Genomic DNA, 20,250 nt, shown 5'->3' with positions numbered 1-20,250 from the left:
AGCAACCCAAAAATTTTTCAGTTTCTACTTTGCAGCTTTCTGTTTTCAGCTTTCTCTTTTACTAATCTCCATTTATCTCTTCTGTTTTCCCATCTCCCTCTCCCCTTCAGCCCATTCCTCCTCTCTGACTTACAGAACTTTTCCATGAGGTCTCCATCAGGGAACTGGTTTTCTTGCTCTCAAGAATCAAGCAGCACCAAGTTGGCATTCTCCTGTCATGTCACCTCCCAGTTTCACTCAAAAAAACTTTCAAGAACATAAAAATGAAAGGAAAATTAATTATGTTTCCAACCAGAAGCCAGAATTAATTCAAGAACTGTACTGGAGAAATAGGTGGTTCTTATTCCATTTCCAGGCTAGCCGGGAGCCTGGGTCTCATTTCAGAGCTGGTAATTTCTAATGCTTTTGGAAAAACAGACAGCCTGCTGTTCCCAGTAATTTTTATAATATTTTCCAGCACTGGAAATTGTTGACTAGCGTGGCCTTTGAACAAAAACATTCACTATGCTAAATTTGGGCTACAGTCCTGTAGAAAGTGTATTTTAAAAGAGCAATTACCAGATCAGAACCAGTTTAACCACCAGCTAGATCAGAATAAATCTTCTTTACAAGACTTTCAGAAAATGTTCTCTTCTGGAAGGAAAGATACAAGCAATTTGTCCAGCTGGTACCTTTTATCTACACCATAGACTGAATGCTTTAGAGGGAAATAGTTCTGAGAAGTATTTTTGCCTTGGTCTTGGCATCAGGCATTAATCACAGGAATTGCATGGGTTTAGAAATAAAGAGTTTGCCAGACTAGGGAAGACCAAATGAACAAATGCAAAACCCTAGGAAGGTTTTTACTGAAAAGAAGAATTTTGGATATACATCTGAATAGAGCTCAGCACTCATACAAATTTCCCAAACTTTTTAAACACTTCATCTCTCCTTAACAACAAAATAAATGTACATAATCTAGATTACCTTCGACATGCAAAATGTGGAATTCAGAGTAAGGATGCAATTACATTGCAGGAGAAGGATGCAAATACATCTTCAGTGTAATTTGGAATGACCTGAAGTGTTGCTTCAGAAGATCATTGGTAGAGTGTCAGATCTGTCAGTTCTGTCTCTATACTTGAGACTCTCAAGCATCCTAAATGGCATTAGGTGCCTAAATCTGAGATACTGAGCTGGATTTATTTTGTCTCTTTAAAAGTGAATTGTACGGCCTCAAATCCTATTGATGCTGTTGACTACATTGTTAATAAATAAGAAAGGATATTAAATACAGCACATGAAAATGTCTTGTAAACCTGTTAATCTTGATCTAAATGCCATGCCAAGTCTGTTTTTCATAAAATGCCACAGCATCTACACTGAATGAAGGGAGGAGGCCTGCTGGACCTTGAACCCATATTACCAAAGGCTGAAAAATAAATGTGGAGGTAAAACTGTTATGCAGAGGCAGCCAAGGGCTTTTAAGGAAATTAAATAACATTGGTCTATCTGGTGATCACTAATAGTGGTAAAAGGTCTTATCTTGATGTTAGCTTGCTTATTTGTAAGCAGCCCAGGGAACAATTTTAAGGAATGCTTTGAAAGTTAAAGGGATAGCCCTGTGGATGTGACAGGAGAAGCAGCAGGGAAAGGAATATGAATATAATCTTTCTCAAACTGAGCAAGTGACCATATTTTGACATGCTGGAAAGGAAAGTATTTCTGTTCTTGTAAGGCTGAGGTTGGAGTCAGTTCCATTAAACAGAGCTACAAAAAGAAGCCTTTAAAACATCATACAGTTTTTGAAAATGCATACATTCCAATCAGGCCTCTTCCATGGGATTTCTGGTATAAAGCTAGTAATTATATTGGAATTTCAGAAACAACTTGTAGAGCTCCCAAAACACAGGGAGGAGTCCCTCCCAGGGCTGGAATATTAAGTTGGCTGGAAGAGTTGTTGGCTTTACAAAACACCCAGGACCATATTGTGATCATATTGAGGCTTTCTTACATTTTTTAAAGATTTACATTAGAGCTCTGCACGGATACAGGCCACTTATCAGATAACTCACAGAAAAATAACTTGTTTAGTGTGACAGGCTTTCTCTGAGGCTGCCAGACATACTCCATGAGCACACATAGCCTGACTGTTAAAAATGCAGTTTCTTAAAACCTCATTAGTGGCTGACAACTATGGAAAATGTCATTGCATCATGAAAAATACAGCCATACCATCAATTATTTGTACACAGACCTATGTTTAAAACACAAAGTATCGAGTTTCATTTACTGTCTTAATTTAAGACATTCATTTCATACATCAAGCTCTATGGAAAGAATACAAAGTGAAACTACTGACAAGTCAGTTTAATAAAATAAACCCTATCTAGAGTATATTTTATTCCAAGTCAGCTGTTAACAAGCCTACCCTGCAGCTTCAGGTGTGAATTTTAATAGCATAATGAAACTTCATGGGAAAAGATTTTTGACACTGAAGTTGTTTATGTGCTTTAAGGATATTAATGTTTCAGGTATGGATTCAACGCCTCCACAGCTCTCAATTATGAAATATTTGCTGCAGGTTACTGTAACTGGAACAGATTGCATCTTTTAATGCTGCTTCTATAGGCAGCCAAGCAGGCTCATGTTTAACTGTAGATTTAAAGGAAAAAACAGCATGCTGGTAATTGCCTATAGGAAGTTAGCATGTTTCCTTAAAACGTCCCATCTTTCATGAGATCCCAACACCAACACAAGAATTTTCTTTAAACAGATAATTTTTTGCTTTCCATTTAGACACAAGAGCAGTGTTTCAACACCAAGGAGACTCTGCTGGGAGCAGATAAGTCTGTTGGCTGTTGAGCAGTCAAAACTCCTTCTCATTTCTCTTTCTAAATGGACCCTTGTGTGTACACAAAACCTGGTTAATTTACATTGGAAAGAAATTCATAAATGTGTTTTCCTTTCAGTGACTATGATTTGAAAGACCCAGAAACGGAAATATTTAATGTTTTTCTTTAAAACTTGTTGGAAAATTTAATTAACAGCATTAATTCAGGAGTGATTTATTGAACTCAGATTATTTTGAAGCATTTCCAGTTCAATGACCATTCTCTTAACTCCAAGAAAGGGTTAAGTGGATTTTTCCCTAAGCTCTCCTTCCATGTAAAATAAACCAGTTAAGCCACAGCTTCCATGGTCTCCCTGGGAAGAGTGATTCATCTGGTAGACTGCAATTCCTGATTCAATGAAGTCCCAGAGCTTCAGCTGGGCTAAACCTTTAGGATCACAGTGAGGAGTCCGGTGACCCTGAACCTCAGTTTTCCAGAAGAGTCTGAATTTAATCAGTTTTTCATCATCTTTTATGGTTTTCTTGTCTTTAGGGACAGTCTTTCTTGAAGAGAGGTGCACCAGAATTAGTTTTAATGAAACCTCAAGACCTGTTTCCCTGTACAACAGATTTTGTAAATAAGGAGAAAAAAAAACCCAAAACCAAACAAAAAAATCCAGAAATGAACACTGTAAATTTCTGATCCACGTGATACTTTGGAAGTCTGTGATTTTGACCTGGTTAAATCCATTCCTGCAGTAAAATAGAACTTCTCAGAAACTGGCCTGTCTGCCTTTAATGAATGCAGATTTCCTTTGCTGTCATCTTCAAAAATCATGTTGATTTGGAATAGGAAAGCTGTCCTAGACAGTTTACAGATTTGTTTCTGGGTGAAATCAAGGTTATTTTTTTCCACTGCATGCTCCTGAGTGACTGAGTGCAGATCCAATGGCTCAGTGACTTGAGTACACAACCTAATTAGGATTTAGCAATGTTATTGCACATTCATATTTGAGCTCATATGTTTACATATTTGAGCTCATCCTGTTTCACACGTGAGGCAACACGAATCAGTTTAAAAACCTCACAAATAATTTATAACCTCACAACTGGTGGTGCGCTAAAAATATCCATTATTTCCAGAAAACAGTGACAGACAGTAATGAATTAAACAATGATAATTCAGTTTGTATTCCATATACTGATACTATGATTTTGAATAGTGGATAAACAACATACATGTACTTCTATTTCTTTTCTTTCTTTCTTTCTTTCTTTCTTTCTTTCTTTCTTTCTTTCTTTCTTTCTTTCTTTCTTTCTTTCTTTCTTTCTCTTTCTTTCTTTCTTTCTTTCTTTCTTTCTTTCTTTCTTTCTTTCTTTCTTTCTTTCTTTCTTTCTTTCTTTCTTTCTTTCTTTCTTTCTTTCTTTCTTTCTTTCTTTCTTTCTTTCTTTCTTTCTTTCTTTCTTTCTTTCTTTCTTTCTTTCTTTCTTTCTCTCTTTCTCTCTCTCTTTCTCTCTTTCTCTCTTTCTCTCTTTCTCTCTTTCTCTCTTTCTCTCTTTCTCTCTTTCTCTCTCTCTCTTTTTTCTTTCTTTTCTTTCTCTCTGTCTTTCTCTCTTTCTTTCTTTCTCATGTGGTTGAATAAATACAATTTTCCTCTTACCCTGTGTTACACACCTGAAAATGTGCAGTTTTCCAGAGGCAATGGTTTAATTGCTGCTGGATCTAATCTCTATACATCCAGAGACTTTGCTCAAAACAAGGCATGATATGTATTGCCTCCTTAATGCAGGTAAATTACACCTCAGAATGATGATTGTTCTATTTTTGTTGAGGTTTATTCCCCCACCCCAGATTTTCCAAGGCTTTTGGGCATATAAATTAAAGCTTGCTGTCAGACACACCTTCTAAACTAAACACTACCTTATTTTCTTATCGTATTTGGAAATCAGTCATTTTTTCCACACCTTTCTTTCCTACTCTGCAGAAATGAACTTGTCATCAGTTAAAAATACATACTGTTTTCATGAAGTGAGATAAGATACACTCATGAAACTCCCTCCAAGCTATTGGGGTTATCTTTATATCAAATGCAGCAAGACTTCTGGTTTGAATCCAAGAACTGTCAATTATCAGCAACTCCAAAAGGCACAGAAAGAACCACTTGGCCCTCTTTTGCATGGGATTTTTATCTTCTCTCATCCTATTGTGTTTTTTTGCTGCAACAATTAGTTTCTCTACCCTCTCTGATCAAAACTCTTTGTCTTCAGCTTAACTGCTCTAAATATCAAGTTCCATCCTTTTTGAGCCCTTCTATCACTTTCTTTCTTTCTTTCATGACTTTTCATGCCAGGCAGAATACTTGTTATCATGTAAGATTTATTTCACTGCTGAGTCCTGCCTGTACTAGTGACAAAATGTGAACTTGGTGCTCATTACCTGTCATGCCAGGCTGCATTGCCTTCTCATGAACTTTGCAATCAACACACATAAACCTGTGCCCCTGTGTGTGCCACTGGAATCCTAAACTCAGAGAAAATAAAATCATCAAAACTCCAAACTGGTTTGTTTTTTTTTTTTAATTCTCATTGTGGAACAAATACATCTCTTCAATAGCTGGACAGATTTGGAGTAGAGGCTTCAGGAATGTTTTTCCAATCACTTCAGTGCTATTTTCAAGTTCCTAATCATATCTGACAATGAAAGTATAAACACTTGTGCTCGGATTTCTGCAGCAGACATCAAGAGCTGAGTTTGCAAATGTCAATAGGCAGAATTAAGGACTTCCAGGGTGTGATACACTTGACCTATTTTTGACATTTATTTTAAGATGTGATGAAATATATCTCTGCTAACTAGCTCTGCTGTGTACAAAGAGAGTCTCAGGTGACTAGCCACAAGGTTTTGATGTTGAGATTTTGTCAGTTATAGCATACATTTACATTCTGCATGAATAATTTGAATCCTTAACACATATAAAGGCAACACAAAGTAAACCATGACTTTAGGCTGTATCCAGAAGAGATCAAAGCATTAGAAGTTACCAAGAACACACTGGTATTAATAATACTGATGAATGTAACTGGTGGTATCAATCCAGTGTAAGATCCAGATTTTGAACAAAAAGTCTCAGAATAATCAGCCAAATATTACAAATTTGGTAGTTTCACAACCAGAACAGTATTTCCTGGGTGTCCTCAGAAGATCCATTGTTTTAAATCCCCAAATAACATCTAATAAACACAGTCTTATTTCATCAAAGAACAAAACCATTTCTTTTCTACAAGTCCATTTTCTTGACATGTGGAAAATTATTTCAGAACTTTATTGTCTACTCTAGTGGGAAAAAATGAATGGTTTGGATAAAAAATCCCATATTTTATTCTCAAACAATCATTTATTTGTTTGCTCATAAGTGAAATTATAAGGTCTGAGATGTATATTTATATGAACATAAGACTTTAACAAATGTCTTCTTGTAGATATGATTCACTCAAAACATTTATTTAAAGTAATACATCATGTTAGACACTGGCCAAATTTAAAAGCATATTAAGCACAGTTCATTGTCATCTTTCTAGACCTGACAACAGCAATATAAAACTGGAGGACTCTAACAGTTTAACTATTATTTTTATTTCCTTCTTGTTGATCAAACATCCTTACTAATTACATATCCCACCAAAGCTTGCATTTTAATTCATCAACCCTCAGCCATAGGAGCTCTAAAACATTTTGTTTAACTTAAAAAAAAAATATAGAAGGGCTTGTACACCTCGGTTTAACATAAATCTAGAAGTGTTGCATGAGATGAAATGAATATTGGGCAGATAACACTTGAGGAACCTGAAAGCTTTCTGCTAACCAAAACCAAGTGTCTCAATTAGTTAGACTTCCAGGATAATCATGATCTTTCCAGGCAGATTTATATTTATTGTGGTATTAGATAGCCCATTTCCACTAGCAAGGTCTTTAATGTTTCCACTGGGACATGCTCTGAAAATTTAAGGGCCTTTCTTGCCTGTGCTTGTGAGTGTGATTAAAGCATGGTCAGTGTTGGGAGAGCTCAATTGGTTTGAATGGGTTTTTTACCCAACCTATTCAAAGCAATGACACACACAGAAATTTATTCTTTACAGTGATAAACCCCAAAGATTTATTCTCACAAGCAAAATGAGGGTTAAACTGGGTTAAGTGCATCTGTATTAGACATTTCCTCCTTTTGTCCATGAAGATTTCAAGTTGGCAGTATTTTAATGACCTTAATTTAGTCATACAAGAACTTTCAGTCACATTGAAAATACCAAAATCTCACTATTGTGTGTAATGACTGACAGTACAATTGTTCAGTGTTAGACACAGAAGGTGGAGTTGAGCTCAGTAATTTTTATGGCTGGTTAAAATTGTCATCTAAAAAGAGTACTTTTATAAAAAAGCATATGAATGTGTCTCAGTATTACAGCACTCACAATGAAGCATTCCAATATCTTCCAGTGGTTTCTTCTTGAAAGATCAGCATATAAATTTTATGTTATTTAAAGATATTAAATTTTGTGATAAAGGTATGAATTTGCCTAGCAGAGCATTTTTTCTTTGCCTTATCACATTAAATTGATGAAATATTAGTTTATTTTTCACAATTTTAAGAGTTTAAATAGATAAAAAATACCAATATTTTTGTTTTGTTATCATTAATATCAAATTATCTAAGGTCTTTAGTTGTACTGCACTTGCTAGTACTTAAATTTCAGGGAATGTGTCTGTTCAGCATAGGAATTTTAATTGAATATCCTTTTCATAAGATGGTCATTCTACCTTAAAATAAATCAGCTGGAACCAAGAAATCATTTAAGAAGCCAGGTGATATTATCTTAATTTCAGAATATGGAAATAAGCATTCAAATATTACCTTCTATTTCAATTAATTCTAATCTTTGCCTGGGAAGAGACAACAGAAAACCAGCTTCACTCTGAACAATCTTGCTTGGTCGACACCAATTATTGCAGCCAATCAGGTAATTAATTCCAGAGAATTTTCTCTTCTACAAAATTCCTGCTTATCACCCTTCTCTGTATGTGAAGGCTTTCTGGCCAGGCACTGCAGCAGGCAAGCCAATGTCTACAAGAGCATTACTTTTGTCAGGAAGGATGTCAGGGAAGTTCTTGGAAGCACTTGCACATCTCATAAATACAGAATCATATTTATTTCCTTAAACTTTTTGCTATATTTATCCTGCAGCATTTTTCAGTTGCTTCTACTTCTTGACAATACTTGATCACTCAGTACAAATGCTTAAAATTTTGTAATTATTTGGTGATGGACTTGTTTAATTTCTCTCTGTACTGGGTCTGTCTAGGATGGCCTTAACACACCACAGTGTTAACTATGTGGAGAAAGTAACACCTGGATAAGTGGAGGATTCATTAAGAAAATAACTTTTCTGAGTCCAAAACAGTCACAGGCAGGGCTCCCTGTAACTGCCTGATTTAACTTACTGAGAATTGTTTTTCAAGACAGAATAAAGATGAAATTATCTTTGGTAAGTTTCCCTCCTTTTTCTTTAAGCTCTTGTTTTAAACTTTTTTGTAAAGATGTCTACTTAATTCAAGAAGATCCTTTCCACTTTGATTGCATGTACTGCCTCTTAGTTAAGATGCCAGCTAAGCCAAAACCTCCATATTCCAAAGAAGTTCCATATGTGTTTAGAACACCTGACAGCTTCAGCAGGGGGTGTAGCCATTCATGAGTAAATAAGTGATTTCCTGGCAAACAGAGATGCCATTCAGAGCATGAGGTTGCTTTTCAGAACATTGAATCTGTGCCAATGAAAAAGCATGACAACACTGCGATGGTTTCTCCCAATGTTAAAACAAGAGAAGTAGAGGTAATGCAGGGAAGTGAGAAAATAAAAAGGGATTGTTCCTTTCCTCCCCCACCCTCCCAAGCTGTCAATGTAATATCATGAAGATAAGGGAGGAGAATTTAAAATACAAAAGGAGAGGGGAGAAATAAAGAAGACACCAGCAAAGCAAAAAGGTTGAAATGATTCACTAAATCAACTCCAAACTCCTCAAGGAAGTTGAAAGCTTCAGGAAACCAATTAATTTAAATTTAAATTTAAAAAATACATATAAATATATATAAATAAGCAAAACCTGTCTTAGGATCAGAGTTCTCAAACTAGAGACAAAGAGAATGGAAAAGAAGATCAGGCATATTGCCAGGCAGATTCTCACAAGAAGCAGTGGCAGTTAAGAGTCACAAAGTTTCTATCTGTCCTAGAAGTAATTTTGATTAGGGGCACAGATGGACCGCACATGCAGAAGCAGAAAACAGGGGCTATAGTTCCTGGGAGCCATAGAGCCAAATATTTATTACTGTGTCCTATCCCAAGGCGCCCCCATTGAGAAGCAAAGGAAAATTAGTTTGAGAATCACTGACCTATCTGGAAAAAAATTTGCGCTACTGCTGCCTAAAGAATAATCCCTCCAGTACCCCCCACTGCTGCCTCCAGGGAACTTGTCTTGTGGTGAAACTGGGTGGCCCAGAGCTTAATAAATTACTGAAAGCCTAGAGAAGAGGATTATATTTTCTCTAAGTTATGCCAAAACTATTAAACAATATGTGAATAAGTTACCTCACCTACCAGTCATCATTCTTATCCCAGTGTGATCTATGCCATCAAACAAAAATTCTCTCCCTGTCACCATTACCAGTTATGTGTCTTAGTGAACACATGTCCAAACCTCATGGCTTTCTTTTAAGCAGAGTATTTTCTTATTCACCTGTGATACATCCAGTCTTCCTTGTCTTCTGACATTCTCTCCTCTTCCAGGTGTGTATTTCTGGGCATTTCCTTAAGCCTCATGTCACACTGTAAATCAGCTGTAGTAGCCATTCTCTGTGGTGCCTCCCAGAATAGATTCTGTAGGTAAAAAGCTCTTATTCCACCTAGAGGTCAAAAGTATTTCCAGAGAAGCATTTTAATGTGTCTATAACCACTATCAACAGCAGCAGAGTGTTATTATATTCTGTGTTTCATTCAAGCTTCTTATTCTCCTTCCATCCTTGCCCAGGGATTAAAAGATAGGCAAAGCTTTGACAATTTCCGCTACTGTCTGAGTGTTATCCAAAATGTACAGCATAAATCAGGGCAGGGGATGAGTGGCTGATTGTCTCTGTTCTAAATATTATCCTTTCAGCAGTACAGAAGAGGACTTCAAGCCCTGGGGGACTCTTCAGCCATGATTGTTACAAAGAGACATCATTCTTTTGAAGAAACCAGAATGCTTCCATTAATTCACCCATCTCTGAAGCTGCGTCTTTATCGAATTTCCAAAGTTACATAATATCCCTTTCTGCTACCAAAAAAAGAGATGTGAATGAAGTTTTTGTGCATTTTTTTTGTTGTTGGTTAGGCCAATATCCCAGGAAATACAAAGGCTGAGTGTATCTACCATCTGAGCCGTGTTCAGGAAACCATAATTATTTAAAGCTATACTTTTCCCAAGTTAGTCAGAATCCTTTTACTGCCATTAGTGAGAGGAAAACTAGATGAGGGCTGGTTATGAAGTGGTATAAAGCACAATGAGTTGAATTGTGTATTTTGTACCTCCTCACACCAGTGATGGGAGAACAAAAGTGGCTTTAAGTTACTTTGGTGTTTTTTATACACTAGACCCTGCCAGAGAGCTGATTAGTCAACAATGAGTGAGAACCAAGTGGAAGCTGTGTGTAAGAGAAAAGTTAATGCACAGGTTTCTTGTCTAGAGTTGCTGCCAGTTTCAGTCAAAAGGGCATTACACAGCTGTGATAATTTAGTCTGAGTGTGTAGAGAGAGGTTATGATCTAAAATATTGCAGTATATTAAATTTAACACATTTTTTCAGATACTTATTCTGAATTTGTCAAGTGAAAACACCTAAGAGATTCCATGGAAAGTTAATAAAACCTAACAATTCACTAAGGATAGTGGCATATGGTACAAAGAAAAGAAATTTAAATTATTCATTATACTATTCATAAAGTGCATTTTATACACAAATTTTCAAAATTCTTAACATAACTTCCCCTCCAATTTTAGGACACAGTCAGTGACCATTGCCTTGCATGAAGAACTGCATCAGAGACCAAATGTATCTCTGAAGGCAGGGGAAAACTGAAGGACAAATCATGGGTGACAAACAGAGCTTCAAAAAGGAGTCTAATTTTCAGTGTGGAGCAGGAAATTCAGTTCAGCTGTGGTGTTTGCTAAAGGCAATCTTGGCTTATAGAAAAATTATATAAAAATAATTATATATAAATTATAAGCTTGAGAAATAGTAAAGGAAGTTGTGGTCATGCAAATGTGTCCTACTAACAGAAGACTGACTTACTTGTATGTTGTTCCTCTGCTTTGGCATAAACAGAGCAATCCCAGGTCAAACAGAGCACTTCTGCCTTCCAGGCACAGGTCTTGAGTTTATGGCCTGCCCAAAAACCAAAGCTCCGAAAAAGTAAAAAAAAATCCTGAGCTCCTCTAGGCATAAGAGATCACTTTAATAGGTTGCCCATGGAACAGGCAATTTTATAGATCTTAAGGGTGACACCTCATTTAAGCTTCAACATAGATCTCTAATGGTTCTGTAACCAGCATAAACCAGGCTAAATTTAATTTTATATCTGCTTGATACCCATCAACACATACATAGATTTGCTTCCAGCCATGAATATTTTCCCCCCGTTCAAATTCAGAAGCACTGACACATGGCTTGTCTAATATCCGGGAGGTTATAATAAAGATATAGTTGATGATTATCTTTTCCAAATAGTCCCTGAAGACTGACCTGAATATATTGCAATCATCTGTTCCCCCCTAAAATTCCTCTTTCAGATACTTCTGCTATGAATTGTTGGGAAATCCCCAGGCAGCAATGAACATCAGTGATTCTGTGAGTATCTTAGGTATAACACAATTTATAAAATTCAGTCTTCTCAAGCAAGTTTATTTGGCTGTACATGTAAATAATCATCAATTAGTAATGTGTGATTAGGTTCTCTAATTTCACCAATTTCAAGATTAGAAATCTATGCTCCTTCCAACCCAAAGAGAAAAAATCCATCTCAGGGATGGATTCACCTTGGCATATGAGAGGAATATAAGATGGATGAGAACAAGCATCTTCTGGAAGCAGGTTTTGCTCCTTTATCAGTGAAGGTAAAGATTATAGAACAGAAGACAAAGTTGGGTGGGATGAATCTGATTCCACCTGGCCATGTCAAGGCAGCACATGAGGTACCAGCAGTTTTATCCTCGCTATCTATTGATAAGGAATGAGAATGTCTCATTAAACAGAAGTATGTGCAGGTTTTGGCTGGGGTTGAGTTAATTTTCTTCACTGTGGCTGGTACAGGGCTGTGTTTCAGATTTGCCTTGGACACAGGGTTGATGACACAGAGATGTTTCTGTTATTGCTGAGCAGGACTTAGAGCCAAGGCCTTTTCTGCTTTTTGTACTGGCGAGGAGGCTGGGGGTGTGTGGGAGGCTGGGAGGACACAGCTGGGACAGGTGACCCAAACTGACCAGAGGGATGTTCCAGACCACAGGACATTGTGGGCAGCTCATAAGGCAAGGGGAAATATGAGGAATGGAGGGACACATTTGCAGTGATTTGTCTTCCCAGCTCACCTCACCATTTTGTGTGATGGGGCCCTGCCCTCCCTGGAGAAGGCTGAACATGGAAAGAGGGGACTTAATTCCTTGTTTTTTTCTTGCATGTGCAGCTTTTGTGTCCTTTATAAAGTGTCTGTATCTCAACACATGAGTTTTCTGGCTTTTATGCCCTTCCAATTCTCTCTCTGATCCTGCTGGTGGGGTAGGAATTGAGTGGCTGTGTGGGACTTAGATGCAGCTGGGGTTAAACCATGACAGGTAAAGGGGAACTGACACAAAGAGAGTGAGCCATTTTCAAAAATAGCATAGAAAATCTCAGAATTAGGAACTGCATGTTTCTTATGACCTTGGGAAATATTTTGGGGTTTGCCTTATCAGTCCTAATCTCCTGATGTATTATATCTTATATATTAAAATTATCTAAAACTTCTTTTGAGTACACAAACCTAAAAGAAAACTGACTTATATATATACATGTAAGAATATTACATTGACACCAAATCTCACATGTACTGAGTTAAGAGTCCTATAAAAAAAAAAAAAAAAACCAAAATTAGGTTGAAAGTCAATTCCAGATTCCAACAAATGAAAGACAAATACCAATGTAACTCTAGATTCCAAAAATGAATAACTGAAACATCATTTTCAACTAGGATTGCTTTGCCTTGCAAATGAATCCAAGTGATGCGTTCCTAGTATGTCTTCCTGGAAAATATTTGTTCTAATTTAATTAATTCAGAAAAAGGCCTTAATCACTAATAAAAGAGGCTGAATAATTTTTTTTTAATAAAAAAAACCCAGAAGTACAGAGGAAACGAGGAAGAGAGAATTTCTTCAGCACAGAAGGTATTAATGAAACATTTGAAACTTTTACAAGTAAAATCTTCAGCTGAAGATTTAGTCCAGAATTAACTGGCATAACTCCACTGAAATCAAAGTAACTATGGCAATTTGCATCAGCTGAGGACTTGACCCAGTCTCACTCTGTGAAGTAATATTCTTTCTGTCTTCCAGAAATCCTTACTATGAATGTGTGATATTTTGTAGGTGGATCAGTCTATTACTGTACAATGCCAGTTACAAGATATCAATCTAAACTATCCTCACCATATTTACATATCTTGGTGTTGGTTCATCTTGAGTTTTATTTCAGTTAACACAGCGAAGCAGAGCAGTTACTGAATCATGTTTTATTTATTTTTAAAGTTTTCCTAATGTCTTTTGTTATCAGTCTCTTAATTTTTGCACATACTTGAGTTGTAATTTAATTTACTTTCCGAAGTGTCTGAATGCATTTCCATCTGTCTAGCCATCTAGAAGTGGTTCCAGTTGCCCTTCCTAATTTTCTGCTGCTACTTTCACACTTCTTCACAAAGCTGGCTGCTTCTCCACTGCTGTTCATCCCACACCTAATTCTTGCTGCTGCCAAAAGCAGAACCTCCATCAATCTGCCAATGAAATATACCTGTCCATACGTAAGTGCCTAGTGATCCACAGCTGTTCTGGAAGGTATTTTAACCAATAATAGGTCAGCACTATAATCATATGAGATCTTTGTTTATGCCTTGGAATACGTGTTTTTTCTTGTTTCAACTCCCAGGCACACAGATTGTATCTGCACTGAGTGAAAGTTTAATGACTGATAAACCTTGGCAATAGCGCTTTTACCCTGAGTCATATATAAAAAAAAAAAAAACAGCTATTGACATTTTATTTTGAAGAGTTCAGGCACCCAAAAGTTTTACTGCCAATGACTAAGTTGTTGGATATTCCATTTGGAACAAGAAAACAAAACCTGTATTTTGGATGAGAGAGTTTCGGAACAGACATCCGCACATACAAACACAAGCATGCAGTGTCAAAGTCTGTGTTTACCTTCATCTCTCTGCAGGGAGTAGTCTTAAAATACATCCTAAGACCATTCAGTAAATAAAGTTAATTAAATCCTTTTGGAGCCAAGGTTTCAAACTATGCTAATTTGTAGTAATATTTATCACATTGAGTTTCCCTCACAGATGCCAGATGGATATGCTTCAGCACACATGGAACTGCTCAGACAAAATATCTTCTCCAAAAGGTAAGAATTTGATTGCCCTCTTAGACTGAGGAGATGATAGAAGATCCAAACTGTCTTGGAGATAACTGAGGTAGTCTGGAAATACACTTCTGAAACAGCACAATAAAGAGCAAAGAACACGTATGATACAAGACTTATTAATTAACATCTGCTCTCGGATAGCACAGTTTGTGCTTTCACTCAAATATCCTAGACTACCATATAAAATCTGAATTTTTACAACATATTTCAGTGTACTGTGTCTGCAGTATGTCATTTGTACAGATGCTAAACCACTCTGGGATTTATTTGTCAGGGAAGCCTTGAAGCTGGATTCAAACGCTGAAATGGAAGTACAATTGCAATTGGAAAATGAAGACTGATTTTAAAAATGCAGATGTATAGAGAGAAAAGACTTCATCAAGCTAGTGTCAGGATATGAAGGCCACCTCAAAGTCACTTGAAAGGTAATGGAGAAAACAGACATTCCTGAGGAACCATAAAATCATAGAATATCCTAAATTGGAAGGGACTCAAAAGGATCATCAAGTCCAGCTCTTGGTCCTGCACACCAATCACATCCTGTGCCTGAGAGCATTGTCCAAACACTTCCTGCACTCTGCCAGGCTTGGTGCTGTGACCACTGCCCTGGGGAGCCTGTTCCAGTGCCCAGCCACCCTCTGGGTGAAGAACCTTTTCCTGATATCCCACCTAAACCACCCCTGACACAGCTTCCATCCATTCCCTCACTCCTGCCAATGGGCACCAGAGAAAAGAGATGAGTGCCTGCCCCTCTGCTCCCCCTCATGAGAATTTACAGACCATCATGAGGTCTGCCCTCAGTCTCCTCCAGGCTGAACAAGCCAAATGACCTCAGCTGCTCCTTGTATGGCTTCCCCTCCAGGCCCTTCACCATCCTCACTTACCCTTCTTCACAAAAAGTGTTTCACAAAGGAGGCATTTAATCAATTTCTAAAACATAGTTGACAATAGTTAGGAACTGAGAAATTGAGGTTCCTGGATATTTATTAGATGGACCTAAAAAGTCATGGCATGGTTCTGATTCAAGTATGCCTCACTCTTAGTATCTGACACTAATGCTGAAGCCTTTCTGCCTTTTTCTTGTCAGAGCATACTGGTATATTTAATGACCCGTGTGCTCTAAGCATAACATCATCTCTGGCAGAACAAATTCCTGAGCATCCAACTCTGCTTTTGATTTGCTTCAGAGTGAAAAATGCAGTGGTTTCTTGACCTTTTTTACCAGCAAGTGAAAGAAAATCACTTTGAAAGAGCTTTTTTGAGGTCTAGAATTGCATTGTATATCCAATATGTATGCAATGACCTTCTGCAAGAGAACAATATGTTCTTAAGCATTATACAAAACTGGGCACACAATCAACACCCAGAAGAGAATAAGAAAGAGCAGAAACATCCTGAACTAGCTGCTGTCTGTTGTGCAGACAATGACACAACATATCTATCACTCTAGTGCAAGGAACAGAGCAGAGGTCATTTGTCTGAAAATTGCCTGGGCTTTCCTCTGGTTTGAGAGCCTGGCTCACAGGAAGGTTTTAGAGTATGTATCAGGAAAACAGTCTTCACTGAGAGGGTGGTCAGGTTTGGAACAAGATTCCCAGGGCAGTGGCAGAAGTGCCATTCGTGAAAATGTTCAAAAAAAGCATGTGGATGTGGCACTTGGGGACACCGTTTGGTGGTGAGCAGCGTGGTGCTGGATTAAGAGCTGTACTCAATCACAGAGATCTTTTCCAACCTTAACAATGTTCCAACCTTAACAATTCTAGGATTATGATTCTAAGTGCATCAGTTTTGCTCTCTGTACTAGCATGGGTGTTCAGGTGCCTGTGAGGATAGCAGTGGCCTGGAGTGAGCAAGCAACTGATTTACCTAACTCTAACACAGGCTCTGGAAGCACCTTGCTTCTGGAGATCAAGAAATCTGAAGGAAAAAAGGTGATAAGAAGGTCATGGAACAGGCAGTGAGCAGCAAGACTAAAGATGAAGAATGGCCAAGTGCAAGGAGAAAACCTTCATGATAAATGAAGATGGGCTTTTCTACTTTAGGATATTCACAACAGGACCGGAGTCCTTTATCTGTTATCAGCTAGAGTCTCACAAAAAAATCTTTTGTAACCCTATGTCAGCAAAGTCATCTGTGTAGGAGCCATTTTTCCTGTGACAGTCTCCCAGTTCATAAGGCAAGATAGTGCTACTGTTTTAATGAGAGCAGAGAGAGTAATATTTAAAAGGAGTAAAAATGAAGGTGAAAACAACATTCAGAGGAGAAATTTTTCATTACTTGATGTTTTGAAAGAAAGAAAATTGGAAGATGTGAGTGAACTTCTTATTAAACAAAAATCAGAAAGCATCAGAATCATTTTCTTTAGCCTGACAAAAGGATTGGAAAAAGAGGGATCAAATTTTGTTTACCACAAAGCAGTATCTTCAGCAAAAAGAATTCAATAATACATCTCTTTAAAAAAAAACAATTGGAACACATAGAAACAGAAAACTGAATGAAGCCAGAAAATGAAATGAAACTTTTTTTTTTGTTAAAGTTGTTTTGAAACACTAGCTTAATTTCCATTTCATAAGTATTTCTGGGGTTTGGGGTTTTTTCATTTAATGCTTGCTGCAGTGCATATTTTTCCCTTCCTAAAGAGAGGCTTCTGGCCACTTAAACAAAACTATTATATTGCTCTGCTGATGCTGAGGATACTTATAAGCAGACTGACCTGAAAAAAATATCTTGTGTTTTTTCACAGATTTTATATTGTAAACATAAAAGAAAGTGTTTCCTTTCTGATGACGAAGGAAGGGAAATCAAACCTGGCAAAACTTTTTCAGAGGTGGAGGAAGGGAACAAGGAGTGTGGGAGATAGAGGAAAAAGAGAGGCCTAGAGTAGAACTGCCAACATTGTGGAGGATAAGCTTTGCATCTGGCATGAAAAGAGCCAAGCCTCATGTTCCTCTTCTAAATTGGGCAGCTTTCCCCAAGTGCTGGCCTTTTTGGGTTTTGCATTCCTTCCTAAAAATTAAATCCTGAACCTGAGAAGTTGGTTCAACAAAAGTTTTGTCACTTCACAGTAAGAGACACACCAAATTATATACTTAGGTTTTGGGGATAATAATCTTTATTTCAAGGTGTGTGGAAAATCAAGGTATTATTATTTAAATGCTAAGAATAATCAGGACATCTGTTTCAAAGCAGGACAGGTAGAGGACAGAGAATAAAGAGGTATTTAAACATCAGGAATATAATTTGAGACTTCTTCAATGGAAATATTTACTTAATAGCCACTCTATAAATTCTGTTTATGGCTGCCTGGACAAATGTGTGATTTGTGAGAGATGTGTATTTTATACTCTGAAGTATTTCTCCCCACTGAGCCTAAAGGAGTAGTTCAGGTGAAGATGTACCTATCAGGCACTGAAACCTGGTGAGTTGCATCCACTATTTAATTATCCTGTAGTCACTGAACAGTCAGCAAATACTCTTTGGAAAGCCAGTTTCAAAGGAAAATTTAATTTCAAGATTCAGAATGACTGTTTGGAGGATGACAGTCTTGTCTGGGTTATGCAGATGACCCAGGAAGACTGTTGGTAAGTTATATTTAGATTTTTGTTTTATTTGGATATCTATAAAACCAATCAAATAAACTAATAAGCATTTAAAAACCAAACCCAAAAGCCTATCCATGGTCAAAACAGTACATTTAAACACTTTTGATTACACCAATTATACTGGCTAAAACTTGTCATAATCTGAAACATTTTTAGTTAAATGGTTAAAAATTATGCTAAAAGCAGACAGGGAATACTCTTTTCAGTGTCTCAAATAATGTTTCAGCACCTTGTATTCCACCTAAAATAGCCCTCAATGAAATCAGCTTATCAATCCATCACCTCCAAGGAGTGTGCAAGTACTAAAGTAATTTTACAAGTAGTTATTCAAATGGAGAGAGAAGCAAACAGCTCATTTCAGTGCCTAGTCCATCCTGATGCTTTGTTTTTACCATACAACTGTCCTTTCGCCCTGTGTTACTTTACAACATGCAAAGCTGGCTCCCAGCTGGAGTTAAAGCTGCAATGAAATGCATTTTTGTTATATTCAGAGTTTAATGCAATCCCTATCCCTAAAGCTACACAAAGATTACTCTGAGACCTCTTTCAGTTCCATTTACCTCTCTGCTTTAATTTTTCCATGTGGAATATCTTGTTTCTTCTCTGTCCAAGTAGTAGTCCAAAATGATTTTTCCCCTAAGAAATCCAATCTTCAAAAATAAGGGATGGCGTTTTGTATTATTAGGAGGGCTACCACTTGTCGCAGACATTTCTCCACAGAAATCCTTTCTTTCGGATTTCTGTGTCTTCGGGAGGCCAGAGGCCTCCGAAGACAAGGTAAACAATTATTATCAGTTGCTGGGGAATGCAACAGGGGCACCTATTTTGATTGGTGATTGGTTCATGTTTTATGTTTATAATTAAGGGCCAATCACCAGTGCAAGCCAGGGGACTGAGTCCTTGGCCACAGCTTTGTTGTGGATTCTTTTCTATCTCTTCCTAGCTAGCCTAGCTGCTCTGCAAACCTCTCTCCTTATTCCTTTTAGTATAACTATAATGTATTATATAATATCTTAATAAATCAAGCCTTCTGATTCAAGAAACAAGATTCCCCGTCTCTCTCTCACCAGCTGCGCCCACTCAGGCGCGGTAATAACCACTGAATCCCAAACACATCATGACTGAAGGATTTGGATGGCAGACACTTGAAATGTAATAGGCAGGTCAGAGACTTACTGGCAAACAAGTACAAACTTCACATATTTCACATCAGCCCACATCAAGCCTGTCAAGCCAAATGATAGCAATACTGGAGGATGTCAGATATTGCAGAGAAATTCTTCATAACAATGCTGCAGGAAAGTTAACGTATTTCTCTGTAGAAAATTTGCATTACCTGCAAGAGGAAAGGCCTGCCCATTCTCCCCTGTGAATGAGAGTTGTATTGGAAATGGAGCAATTAGAACACTGTGAGGATGGAGCAACATTAGGGGGAAAGGCTGGGACAGCTGCTCTATCCCAGTGCTAGGAATCAACACATACCAGAAGTGGTAAAACCCCCTTTTCCAAATATCCTTCATGAAGGACTGGCTAGTGGAAGCAGAGTCTTTGGCTGTGAAAGGCAGTATCTGGTACCACAAGACACTTCCACCCATGTTGACACCATCTCACTGTTGAATCATAGACTCAGTTCTATCATTTCACTGCTGTCCTTTCCCCAGACTGTTCAATATTTGCCCAGAAAATACAGCTACAAAGTGGAATTTCTTCTTTCCTCTACCACTGCACAATACAACATAACATTTCTGAGTCTGTCCCAGTGACCCTGGGAAAGTGCCATTAAATCCCAAAGTGATCCTAGCCCTGCTGTTGGGTTTTTGCTACATGAACCCACTGAGTTCCACAGTGCTCACAGACAGCTCCCTGCTGAGCAGGGAGTGCCAAACTTAGCACTGTCCTGCAATGATGTTTGCTAGTCTTGGAACTCTCACATTCATTGCAGAGACCACAAGGAATAGGGGTTTAAACCAGCAAGAACAGAAGAGATGAACTGAATTAGGGTGCTAGAGTTCAATCTGAGAGAGGCAGGTATTTTTGAGCCCTTGGCTTTTGCTCCTTATATCATACAAATAAAGTGGCTAAATCTC

Source organism: Ammospiza nelsoni, chromosome 5, assembly GCF_027579445.1.
Source record: "Ammospiza nelsoni isolate bAmmNel1 chromosome 5, bAmmNel1.pri, whole genome shotgun sequence".
NCBI classification, from domain to species: Eukaryota; Metazoa; Chordata; class Aves; order Passeriformes; family Passerellidae; genus Ammospiza; species Ammospiza nelsoni.
Note: the sequence above shows the minus strand (reverse complement) of the source record.